This window comes from Triticum aestivum, chromosome 4D, assembly GCF_018294505.1.
Source record: "Triticum aestivum cultivar Chinese Spring chromosome 4D, IWGSC CS RefSeq v2.1, whole genome shotgun sequence".
NCBI lineage: Eukaryota > Viridiplantae > Streptophyta > Magnoliopsida > Poales > Poaceae > Triticum > Triticum aestivum.
In genome coordinates, this window is record NC_057805.1 from 107,206,601 (window position 1) to 107,218,517 (window position 11,917).

Consider the following 11,917-nt stretch of genomic DNA (forward strand, 5'->3'; position numbering starts at 1 on the left):
CCTCCAATAGTAATTGTTGAAGTTTTTCCAATAGAATTGATACTGTGGACTTGAGGTTGTTTCTTCGGAAAGTGTACCGTGTGCTCATTACCATTAACATGAAAAGTGACATTGCCTTTGTTGCAATCAATAACAGCCCCTTCAGTATTCAAAAAGGGTCTACCAAGGATAATCGACATACTATCGTCTTCGGGAATATCAAGAATAACAAAGTCCGTTAAAATAGTAACGTTTGCAACCACAACAGGCACATCCTCACAAATGCCGACAAGTATAGCAGTTCATTTATCGTCCATTCGCAAAGATATTTCAGTAGATGTCAACTTATTCAAATCAAGTCTACGATATAAAGAGAGAGGCATAGCACTAACACCGGCTCCAAGACCACATAAAGCAGTTTTAACACAGTTTCTTTTAATGGAGCATGGTATAGTTGGTACTCCTGGATCTCCTAGTTTCTTAGGTATTCCACCTTTAAAAGTATAATTGGCAAGCATGGTGGAAATTTCAGCTTCCGGTATCTTTCTTTTATTTTTAACAATATCTTTCATGTACTTAGCATAAGGATTCATTTTAAGCATATCAGTCAAACACATACGCAAAAAGATAGGTCTAATCATTTCAGCAAAGCGCTCAAAATCCTCACCATCCTTTCTCTTGGATGGTTTAGGAGGAAAAGGCATGGGTTTCTGAACCCAAGGTTCTCTTTCTTTACCGTGCTTCCTAGGAACGAAGTCTCTCTTATCATAACGTTGATTCTTTAATTGTGGGTGTCGGTGTAAAAACCGGCGGATCTCGGCTAGGGGTCCCGAACTGTGCGTCTAAGGTCGATGGTAACAGGAGACAGGGGACACAATGTTTACCCAGGTTCGGGCCCTCTCTATGGAGGTAATACCCTACTTCCTGCTTGATTGATCTTGATGAATATGAATATTACAAGAGTTGATCTACCACGAGATCGTAATGGCTAAAACCCTAGAAGTCTAGCCTGTATGACTATGGATATGAGTATTCGCCTCTACAGACCTAGCCCTCCGGTTTATATAGACACCGGAGGGATCTAGGGTTACATAAGGTCGGTTATAGAGAAAGGAATCTTCATATTCGGTCGCCAAGCTTGCCTTCCACGCCAAGGAGAGTCCCATCCGGACACGGGTAGAGTCTTCGATCTTTGTATCTTCATAGCCCATCAGTCCGGCCCATGTCCAACAGTCCAGATGCCCGAGGACCCCTTAGTCCAGGACTCTCTCAGTAGCCCCTGAACCAGGCTTCAATGATGAGGTGTCCGACGCGCAGATTGTCTTCGGCATTGCAAGGCGGGTTCCCTTTCCCGAATACTCCAAGATAGTCTTTGGACGAACGTGTCCGGATCTGCAACACAAGTATCACACACAACCTTAGAGAATATAATATTTCACGAGTCCAACCTGCTGACAACTTTTCGTAACATGACATCACGCTTGTCCGGTCATTATTTCGAACCGTTTCTTGTCCTGCCGTTCCATGTTTCAAGGCGTAGTTTTTATTGGCACGTCTTGTTGAAGCAGAGATCGTGTCCCCTTATTGCGGGATTCTCATCAATACGAGCATGGGCAACCCAACCGTTCCACTGGGAAGATTCCTTAGGAATAGGCTGGTTTTCAGGCTTACGAGGAAGCGTTCGATATCCGATGCCTTTATAAAGGAGCCAAGGGCCGTCTCTGTTTATGCCAAACCTCTCCCCAGCCTTCCCAACCTCAAGTTCTAGCACCCAAGGCTCTACTTCATTGCGTCAAGCTTCCCAACCATGTCCGGACCCAGCCCACAGGGCCGATGGGTGGCTTCCTCTGTTACAGAGGAGGACATTGCGAAGCTTCGGGCGGCCAGATACTTGACCGCGGAGATCCCCCACAGGCTTCCTACTCAAGGACAGGTTATTCCGACTCCAAGATCCGACGAGAGGGTCGTATTCATCTCTCACTTCCTCCGAGGGCTAGGGTTCGCTCTTCACCCCTTTGTCCGGGGGCTCATGTTTTATTACGGACTAGATTTTCACGATCTAGCCCCAGATTCTTTCCTCCACGTCTCAGCGTTTATCATTACGTGTGAGGCCTTCCTCCGAATTGCCCCACACTTCGGCTTATGGCTCAAGACCTTTAGTGTGAAGCCGAAGGTGGTCGATGGGAAACAACCAGAGTGCGGCGGCGCTGTAGTGAGCAAGCTTACCAATACTCACTGGCCAAAAGGCTCTTTCACCGAAACTTCCAATCAATGGCAGCGGGAGTGGTTTTACATCACGGAACCCCGCAGTACCAAGTGGGCGGCTATACCTGCATTCCGTTCTGGTCCTCCGTTACAGCTTGCATCATGGATCAATAAGGGTCTGGACTGGGGATCAGTTGATGAAGTGCAGACTCTACAGAGCCGCATCTGAACCCTCCTTGAGAAGGACATCGATCTTGTCAACGTGATTCTAGTAATGCTAGTCCGCCGAGCCCTGCCATGCCAGCGTAGGCCTCTCCGCATGTGGGAGTTTAATCCAGAAGGACCACAGACCCTTCAACAGTTCTTCGGCACTACGCACAAAGGGATGTGGAAGTTGTTTTTCAGGAAACAAAAACAGTGGCCGGACACCACCGAGGACATCGGCCTCGACTGCAACCATCCGGATACCTCGGTAAGAGCTCAACTCCCGAACACTTTGTAATTAAGTATGCCGTAATATGTTACTGAGCAAACTATCTTCTTCCAGGGCTGGATAAAGAAAGCGGAGCAGATTAGGTGTTCGGCCCCCTCCTCGAAGACTCAGCGGATCCCGTATTAACAAGGATGCTGGCCCCGGCACCATACTAGATGCCTGTGGAGGAGGACAAGGCGGAAAGCGGGAGGGCCAAAGGCGGCCTCCATCCCAAAGGTATATCAGACATTGTGTCTGGGGGAATCAAAATTTCGTCGTCCGAAGACAAAAGTGAAGGAGAAGTCGACGTCTCTTCACCCCATGGTAAGAAAAGGGCTGCCTCCGAAGATTGGGAGGAAAAGGCTCCCAAGCGAGGCAAGGCGCCCCAGTCGGGCGGCTCGGGCTTGGAGGATGGCGTCTCCGCACAGTCCCCTGATAAGGACAAGCCTCTAGCCGAATCGTAAGTGAACAAGGATGTTTTTAAACATATCCCATTCCTTTCCTATTACCAAGGTAACATCTAGGATATATGTTTTTGCAGCTCGGCAAATAGTCTTCTTCACCAATCCTCCTCCTCGGGAGATCTTCTTCCAGAGATGATGGAAAGCGAGACACCGCCACCGGTCTCCTTGCCCAATAAGGCGGACGACTTTGAGGTGTCATCCCGGAGGGTCTCTCCTGATCAACAAGTAGTGCGAGGGGTGAAGAAGACACTACCCGAAGGTGATACTTTGGTAGCCCAGAATCCGGGGGCCAACAATAAAGGCGCCGAGCTGTCCGGCCTACAGCCGGAGACAACCACGGGACGAATAAACGGATCCCTTCAAAGGGAGGCTGTACTCCTACGACAGCTTCCGGAGATCCCGAAGCGCTGGATGTATTGACGAACATGCTGCGAAAGGCGTCCGTCTCAGAGGAACATCGTACCTTGATGGGTATGGTGGTTGAAAGGGTTCTATCCGCGAAAAGCGGATTGAATGAAGCCTTCACGAGCCTGCTAAGAGGCTTCGAGGTTTGTAATGTAATATTTTTTATTGTGCTTTATTCAATAAAAGCACATGTGTATAGGTAGTAGCCCCTGAGACTCTGATTGGCTTTCCAAGGGAGGCGATCAGAGGATCAAAAAGATATGCCCAGGGAATAATCTGATTAACTGGAACACAGGCTGTCACTTCCCTAGCATCCGCCCGGACTACAGAAGTTGCTGATATGGAGCGGAAGCTTGATGTGGCGGGAGATGACCTTATGCTTATTAACAAGCGTCTTGACGAGTCGCAAGGTATGTTTTTGGGCAGTATTTACAAGCGCGTGCTTTATAATGTAAGCATTCCGCGAAATATTGTATACTGAAATATGCATGACTACAGATGGTGCCGCCGTGGTCGAGATCTTTCGGGCCGAGCTGACCTGGGCCAAGGAGCAGGCCCGGATTGGTAATGCGGCTGCCGAGAAGGCTTGTACCAAGTTAAAGGCTGAACAGGCTGCTCGGCGCCAATGCGAGGAGAGAATATCCACGATGGCGCGTGAGCTAAAGGATGCCGTTAGCCGCTGTGAGTTCCTCGAGAAGGATAATAAAGCCAAAATGGCTGATCTTTACAAGGCCTTACGAGAGGCGAAGGAAACATGGTCTGAATCTAGAGCGGCCCAGGAGGAGATCCGACAAGCTGGGGAGATCGCGGCTGGTAAGCCTTTTTATTGCAAACTAAGCTCGGTGATCCGAATTATGCTACGCTTAATCAAGTGTGGAGTTCTCCAGACGCGTTTTTGGACTTGCCGAAGAGTGCTTCTGATGCGGCGCAGTTTTACCAAGCGCGAGAAGGGTATGCAACGGAGAAGCTTTTCTGGTCACAATTCGGTGCGTCAAAGCGCCCACTGTTGCTGAACGAACAGTTGACCCAATGGGCCGAGCTTCACCGGATATCCGGCGCTGCCATAAAGGACATCATGGTCCGGCTGTGGCCGACCGAGCCAATTCCGGATAGTTATTTTGGTTAGGTGCGGTGACTTGCTGACGCGGTGCCGCGTATCGACGCCGTTAAGCGATCAGCATGCATTGAAGGTGCACGGATGGCCTTTGCCCGTGCTAAGACATACTGGACGAAGATGAAGGCCATCGATGTTGCAGCGAAGAGTCCATGCAAGGGCAAGGACCACCACGCACCAGAGCATTATTTCGAGGATGTCTTAGAGGCTGCCTGCTTGATAGAGGGTCAATGCTCGAAAGACATAATATTCGAGTGAAGCGTATGGAAATTGTAAAAGACAATATTATAATATAATAAAGCTATTTTCATTTTAGTGTTGCCTAAAAGCTTTGGTTCCTCCTGTGCGGCCGTTTTTGTATAATCTGGAAGTTTTCCAGTCGTCGGCTTCAGCCCCCTCGTATGATGTACGGGGGTGTTTGGAAAAGCATTTGATCACTCTTAATCCAACGTCTTGGTCCATGAAGGAGGTGTCAATGCAGCGAACTAGGTAATCGTACCATAGGGCGTTAACACTTTCACTTAGCCATAGGACTTTTATGGGGGGACTATGATATAGCCCCTGGTATGTACACGGCTTATTCCAATACGGTGCGTTACATATATGACCTAAAGAAAAAGGTCCTTCGTATAATATGGAGGGAATCGCGAAAGATTCCAATAAGTTGTTGAGTGGTTGATCAGCTCTCGTTGCATCACGACAGTCAGTTTTCGGCTTTCTCTACTGAGGTGCTTGACCAGATGAACCAGAAGCACAATCGCAGTAGTTCTCCCTTTACTACCTTAGCCGATAGAGCAGAACGTAAGGTAGCAAGCACACGAGCCGGGCAACCCAACTATTGACCCAAGACATGATTTGTAGCTGATGCATATAAGGCCAAACTCGCGACGCCGAAGTATGCTATAAAGCTGTTCGGACTTGTCGGCAACTCATTTGTTCCCATACCGAGCCCCTGGCAGGTTATGCCGAGGTGTGTGTGAAACAATCAAAGGAGCAAAATTCGGTTCTTTAGAAAAAACGAATACCGAATATGATTTATGTTCACTGGGACTTGAGTGATATGCCAATTGTTATTTTATAGATGCCAAAGCCGCAACCCCAGCTATTTGACATGCCGGGGGTCGAAGGCTGAGGAAAAAGGCACCTTACAGGCTCAAGATAGAGAGTGTGGTCTACAAAAAGTTATTTTGGACCTCCCGTCGCACGTCTGCGCCGCCTGTCCTCGGTGAAGGGGTTCCTTGACGGGAATAGCCTTTGAGTGAGTATATGAACCCGAACTTCAATAGAATTCGTGGGATGACCCGCCTTTGAGCCACCTGTGGTAAAGGATAATGACAAGAAAAGAGTAGTTAGAAAAGAAAAAAGAGGTTTATGGGAGTACTTGCAAGCTCGTCCGTATATTGCTTCCTCCGATGCCCAGGGTATCTTAAGTGCATAGTTATGTATGCACGGTACCAATTTCGTAGATATATGAGGAGGACAGCGGAAGTCGAACTGCTAGTCCAGCTCCGAAATTGGTCGATCCTGTTGAATGGAGACCGGTGGCTTAATGGCCGACGAGGTGTGCGGTTTAATAAGACCGCTTTGTACTTCGGCTGAGGTTGCCGTAGTATGATCCTTAGTCCGGAGGGAGTGCTTCTCCTGCTCCCCTTTAGAGTTGTGTGTCACGCATACCATGTTCACTGTTTTTACTTTGGGGGGAAATTGCTTCTGACCCCCGGTGTTTGGTTGGCGAGTCTCTTCGTCGTCGCTGTCGCCGGGCGGCCTCTTCCCCTTGTGTTCGGCATTTATCTTGTCTGCTTGTTTGAAGACCCAACAAATTCTGTTGGTGTGATTAGCTGGTTTATTTGGGTGGCCGTGAATCTGGCATGGCCTATCCAATATCTTGTCTAAATTGGATGGTCCATCTCTATTTGCCGTAAATGGCTTTTTCCGTTGACCCGGTTTGGGGCCGCTGAATCTGGCGTTGACCACTGTGTCATGCATTCCCTCATTAGTATTACCACGTTTGTGTTTGTGGTGTCATGGTTTCCCATTGCCGTCTCGAAGTTCGGAAGTGCCCGGATCGCTGGCGCTGTTGCTTCTATGAGCGAGCCAGCTGTCTTCTCCCGCGCAAAAGCGGGTCATCAGAGCGGTAAGGGCTGACATGGATTTTGGTTTTTCTTGACCGAGGTGGCGGGCGAGCCACTCGTCCCGGATGCCGTGTTTGAAGGCTGCTAGGGCTTCTGCGTCCGGACAGTCGACGATTTGGTTCTTTTTAACTAAGAACCTAGTCCAGAGCTTCCTGGCTGACTCTCCGGGCTGCTGGACAATGTGACTTAAGTCATCGGCATCTGGTGGTCGAACATATGTACCTTGCAAGTTGTCGCGGAAGGCGTCTTCCAAGTCCTCCCAGCTGCCAATAGAATTTTCCGGCAGACTATTTAACCAGTACCAAGCTGGTCCTTTGAGTTTTAACGGGAGGTATTTGATGGCGTGGAGGTCATCTCCACGGGCCATATGGATATGGAGAAGGAAATCCTCGATCCACACCGCGGGATCAGTTGTTCCATCGTATGATTCGATATTCACGGGTTTAAACCCTTCTGGGAATTCATGCTCCATTACTTCGTCAGTGAAGCAGAGTGGGTGTGCGGTGCCTCTATATTGGGCCACGTTGCAACGTAGCTCAGATGGAGTCCGTCTGTGGTCTTCGGCCCGGGCGTGACTAGACTTGTCATGTCCGAATGGGTAGCCGGCATTGCGTGTCGAGGCACGTCCGCGCGATCCGTAGATCGATTTGGTGTGTCCTACTCTACTGTCCAGGTCCTGCCGAGAGTCGTATGTATGACCCCGAGCTGTTTTATTTCTGTTTTTTCGTTGGGGTGAGGCGGGCTGCTGTTCGGCTTGAGCTGCCGCTTTATCCCGACCGCGTTGTGGTCGGTCAGCCGCATTGTCCCGACCGCGTGGTGCAGGTTTAGTCGCCTCCTCATCGAAATGAGGTAGCAATCTGCGCTTGGGGTAACCCTTGAGGCCGTATTCTTCGGCTGCTAGGATATCTGTTCATCTATCGTTGAGCAGGTCTTGGTTAGCTTGAAGCTGCTGCTGTTTCTTTTTCAGGCTCCTTGCAGTGGCTATTAGCCGGCGTTTAAAGCGCTCCTGCTCGAGAGGTTCCTCGGGCACGGTGAAATCCTCGTTGCCGAGGCTCTCCTCGTCCTCAGAGAGCGGAAGATAATTACTGTTCTGCGAGTCTTCGTGTATGGCCTGTTCATCAGGGCTAACGTGCCCGTCTTCCCGTTCATCCTGTTTGGAGGTTGCCCTGACAGGGTCTTCATTGTCTTCGGCATCGTCCGGAGTATTGTTTTCTCCGGTGCCGGTATTGTTGTCTTTTGTACGACGTGACTTAGAGCGGCACCGCTGACGCCGGCGTCTGAGCTGTGTCTTAGGGGTTTATCCTCGACTAGATCTTCTTTGTCGTCGTCGTTATGTTCTTTAGGTGTATCCACCATGCATACGTCGTACGAAGACGGGGCCGTCCAGCATCTGGTGAACGGCGGGTTTTGGCCGTGCTCCTCTTCTCTGGCATCGTCGTCCATATCGTCGATGTCTTCGGAGTCATAATCGAGCGTGTCGGTTAGGTCTTCGATAGTGGCTATGAAGTGGGCGGTGGGTGGGAAAGGAAATTCTTCATCATTAGCCTTTAGTTCAAACCGGATATAATTCGGCTGAGAGTCCCCCGCTAGGGATAGATTTTTTAATGAATTGAGTAGGTCGCCTAAGGACGAGTGCTGGAAGATGTCCGTGGCACTGAATTCGACGATCGATGACCGATCCTGCTCGACATACGCGAACGCACATGGTTCGGAACTTATAGCTGGAAATGGGTCCGAGGTTCTGGAGACACAGATATCACCCGAGGTTAGGTCTGTGTGCGGCTCCAACGCCGCGGAATCTACGGCTTCCGTGGCGGGGTTGAGCCTCCCGTCCTCGGATGGCGCGATCTGCTCCGGATCTAAGGCCAGAGCAGTTATAGGTGCAATTTCCTGGGCATGGCCCGATGAGAGATTTAAGTCATGTTCATTGTGGCGACGGGGAGCGACTGCCGTGGTCTCGAATCCGTCGAAGATCAAGTCTCCGCGGATATCCGCGACGTAGTTCAAGATCCCAAATCTGACCTGAGGCCAGGGGTGTAGCTGTCGAACTGCTCCAGATGGCCAAGCGAGTTGGCCCGCAGTGCGAAGCCGCCGAACATGAAGATCTGTCCGGGGAGGAAGGTTTCTCCTTGGACGGCATCGTTGTTGATGATTGAAGGAGCCATCAAACCTTTTAAGGACGGCACAGTGGAACTCTCAATGAAAGCACCAATGTCGGTGTCAAAACCGGCGGATCTCGGGTAGCGGGTCGCAAACTGTGTGTCTAAGGTCGATGGTAACAGGAGACAGGGGACACAATGTTTACCCAGGTTCGGGCCCTCTCTATGGAGGTAATACCCTACTTCCTGCTTGATTGATCTTGATGAATATGAATATTACAAGAGTTGATCTACCACGAGATCGTAATGGCTAAAACCCTAGAAGTCTAGCCTGTATGACTATGGATATGAGTATTCGCCTCTACAGACCTAGCCCTCCGGTTTATATAGACACCGGAGGGATCTAGGGTTACATAAGGTCGGTTATAGAGAAAGGAATCTTCATATTCGGTCTCCAAGCTTGCCTTCCACGCCAAGGAGAGTCCCATCCGGACACGGGTAGAGTCTTCGGTCTTTGTATCTTCACAGCCCATCAGTCCGGCCCATGTCCAACAGGTCGGACGCCCGAGGACCCCTTAGTCCAGGACTCCCTCAGTGGGTTATCAAGATCAACAGCAGGTTCAATCTCTACATCATTGTCATTGCTAGGTTGAGCATCAACATGAACATCATCATTAACATTATCACTAGGTTCATGTTCATCATGAGATTGTGTTTCGGCATCAGAAATGGAAATATCATTGGGATTCTCAGGTGGGTCAACAGCAAGTTCACTAGAAGCATGAAAAGTCCTATCCTTTTTATTTTTCTTCCTCTTAAAAGGACTAGGTGTATCAACATTAGTTCTCTGAGAATCTTGCTCAACTCTCTTAGGGTGGCCCTCAGGATACAAAGGTTCCTGAGTCATTTTACCCCCTCTAGTCATAACTCTAACAACATTATCATTTTTCTCATTATTTTAATTCCTTGAGCAAATCACCTTGAGCTTTAAGCACTTGTTCTACCTGAGTGGTGACCATAGAAGCATGTTTACTAATAAGTTTAAGTTCACCTTTAACTCTAGACATATAATCACTCAAGTGTTCAATCATATAAGCATTACGTTTCAATTGTCTACCAACATAAGCATTGAAGTTTTCTTGTTTAACAATAAAATGATCAAACTCATCTAAGCATTGGCTAGCAGACTTATTACGAGGAATATCACCTTCATCAAACCTATAGAGATACTTTACCTTTACTACCTGTGTCGGGTTATCAAGACCATGTATTTCTTCAATAGGTGGTAAATTCCTAACATCTTCAGCTTTAATACCCTTTTCTTTCATAGATTTCTTCGCCTCATGCATATCTTCAGGACTGAGAAATAGAATACCCATTTTCTTCGGAGTTGGCTCAGGAAGTGTCCAATCATTATCATTACTCAATATATTATTCAATAGCAATTCAGCTTGCTCAACAGTTCTTTCCCTGAAAACACAACCAGCACAACTATCCAGGTGGTCTCTAGAAGCATATCGGTTAGTCCATTATAATAGATATCAAGTATTTCTTTTTTCTTGAGAGGATGATCAGGCAAAGCATTAAGTAATCGGAGAAGCCTCCCCCAAGCTTGTGGGAGACTCTCTTCTTGAATTTGCACAAAATTATATATTTCCCTTAAGGCAGCTTGTTTCTTATGAGCGGGGCAATATTTAGCAGAGAAGTAATAAATCATATCCTGCGGACTACACACACAACCAGGAGTAAGAGAATTAAACCATGTTTTAGCATCACCCTTTAATGAGAACGGAAATAACTTAAGGATATAGTAGTAACGAATTTTTTCCTCATGAGTGAATAGGGTGGCTATATCGTTAAATTTAGTAAGATGTGCCACAACAGTTCCAGATTCATAGCCATAAAAAGTGTCACATCCTAGCTAGTTCATGCATTAGAGTGTTGCATCATGTTTACTTTTTCCAGAAACTTGAAATGGGGATGACAGAACCCCCAGCACCCCCCCTGAAAACAACTAGGGATTACTAAAATTATTTTCAATGAACCTGAAATGCCCTTCTAAAAAGTCCACCCTTTTTGTCTTGGGTTTGAACCTCTGACAAAATGGGTTCACAATTTTCTAGGTCATCACAAGATCATTGAATTAAATCATATGTACCTTGCATTTGGGCATTTAAATGCTAGTAAATATTTTAAATGCCCAAATAATTCTGGAAATAAGTGTGGGCTGTTGGAAACAATCTAAACAGAGTCCCTAATTATTTTCAGGATTTTTTGAAAGTGCCTAACTATTTTTTAATAACGCCACACAGTTACAGAAAAATAGAAAAAAAACAAAAACAGATTAAAGAGAGGGAGAGAATCTTACCTGGCCGCAACCCACCAGCCGGCCCAGCGCTGTGCTGGCCCATGCCAGCCAGCTGCTTCTTCCCCGCCAGGCAGGCAGGGAGGTGACGCCGGCGTGCGCGAGCTCGCCACGGCGCCACCTGCTTGCCACCCACGCCCGTGGACACCTGGGTGAGCCCCACGTCGCCGCCCGACCCCCTCGACACATCCATTCTCCCCCTGCCTCTCTCCCTCGCCCCTCCTTGCCATGGCCGACACTGCCGCAGCCGCACCGCCGATGTAGCCGCGCTCTCCGTCGTCCCCGCGCCGCGCCACCGTGTCCAGAAGCTCCGCCGCCCTCCTCTCCTTCGAGCAAGCCGAGCCCCGAGCGCTCACTTGCCCCGAAGCCTCTGCAACGACCTCGCCTGACTCCGCCACCGCCGGAGATCCCCTTCGCCGTCACCGCCGCACCAGCTCGTCCCTGACCTCGCCGACTGCTCCGACATGATCGCCGTGAGCTCAGCCACCTTCCCATCCTCCCCGTTCTCTCTCTCGAGCACCATAGCGACCGCACGAAGCTTCACCGCACGCGCCGCCGCCGAGCTCGTCGCCGACGATGCTCCGGCCACCCACCGGCCACACCACCATGTCCAACACACTCACCGCATCCCCAGGAGCCCGTAGCACCACTCCACGTGCCTCGCCGTGCCCCCTAACGACGA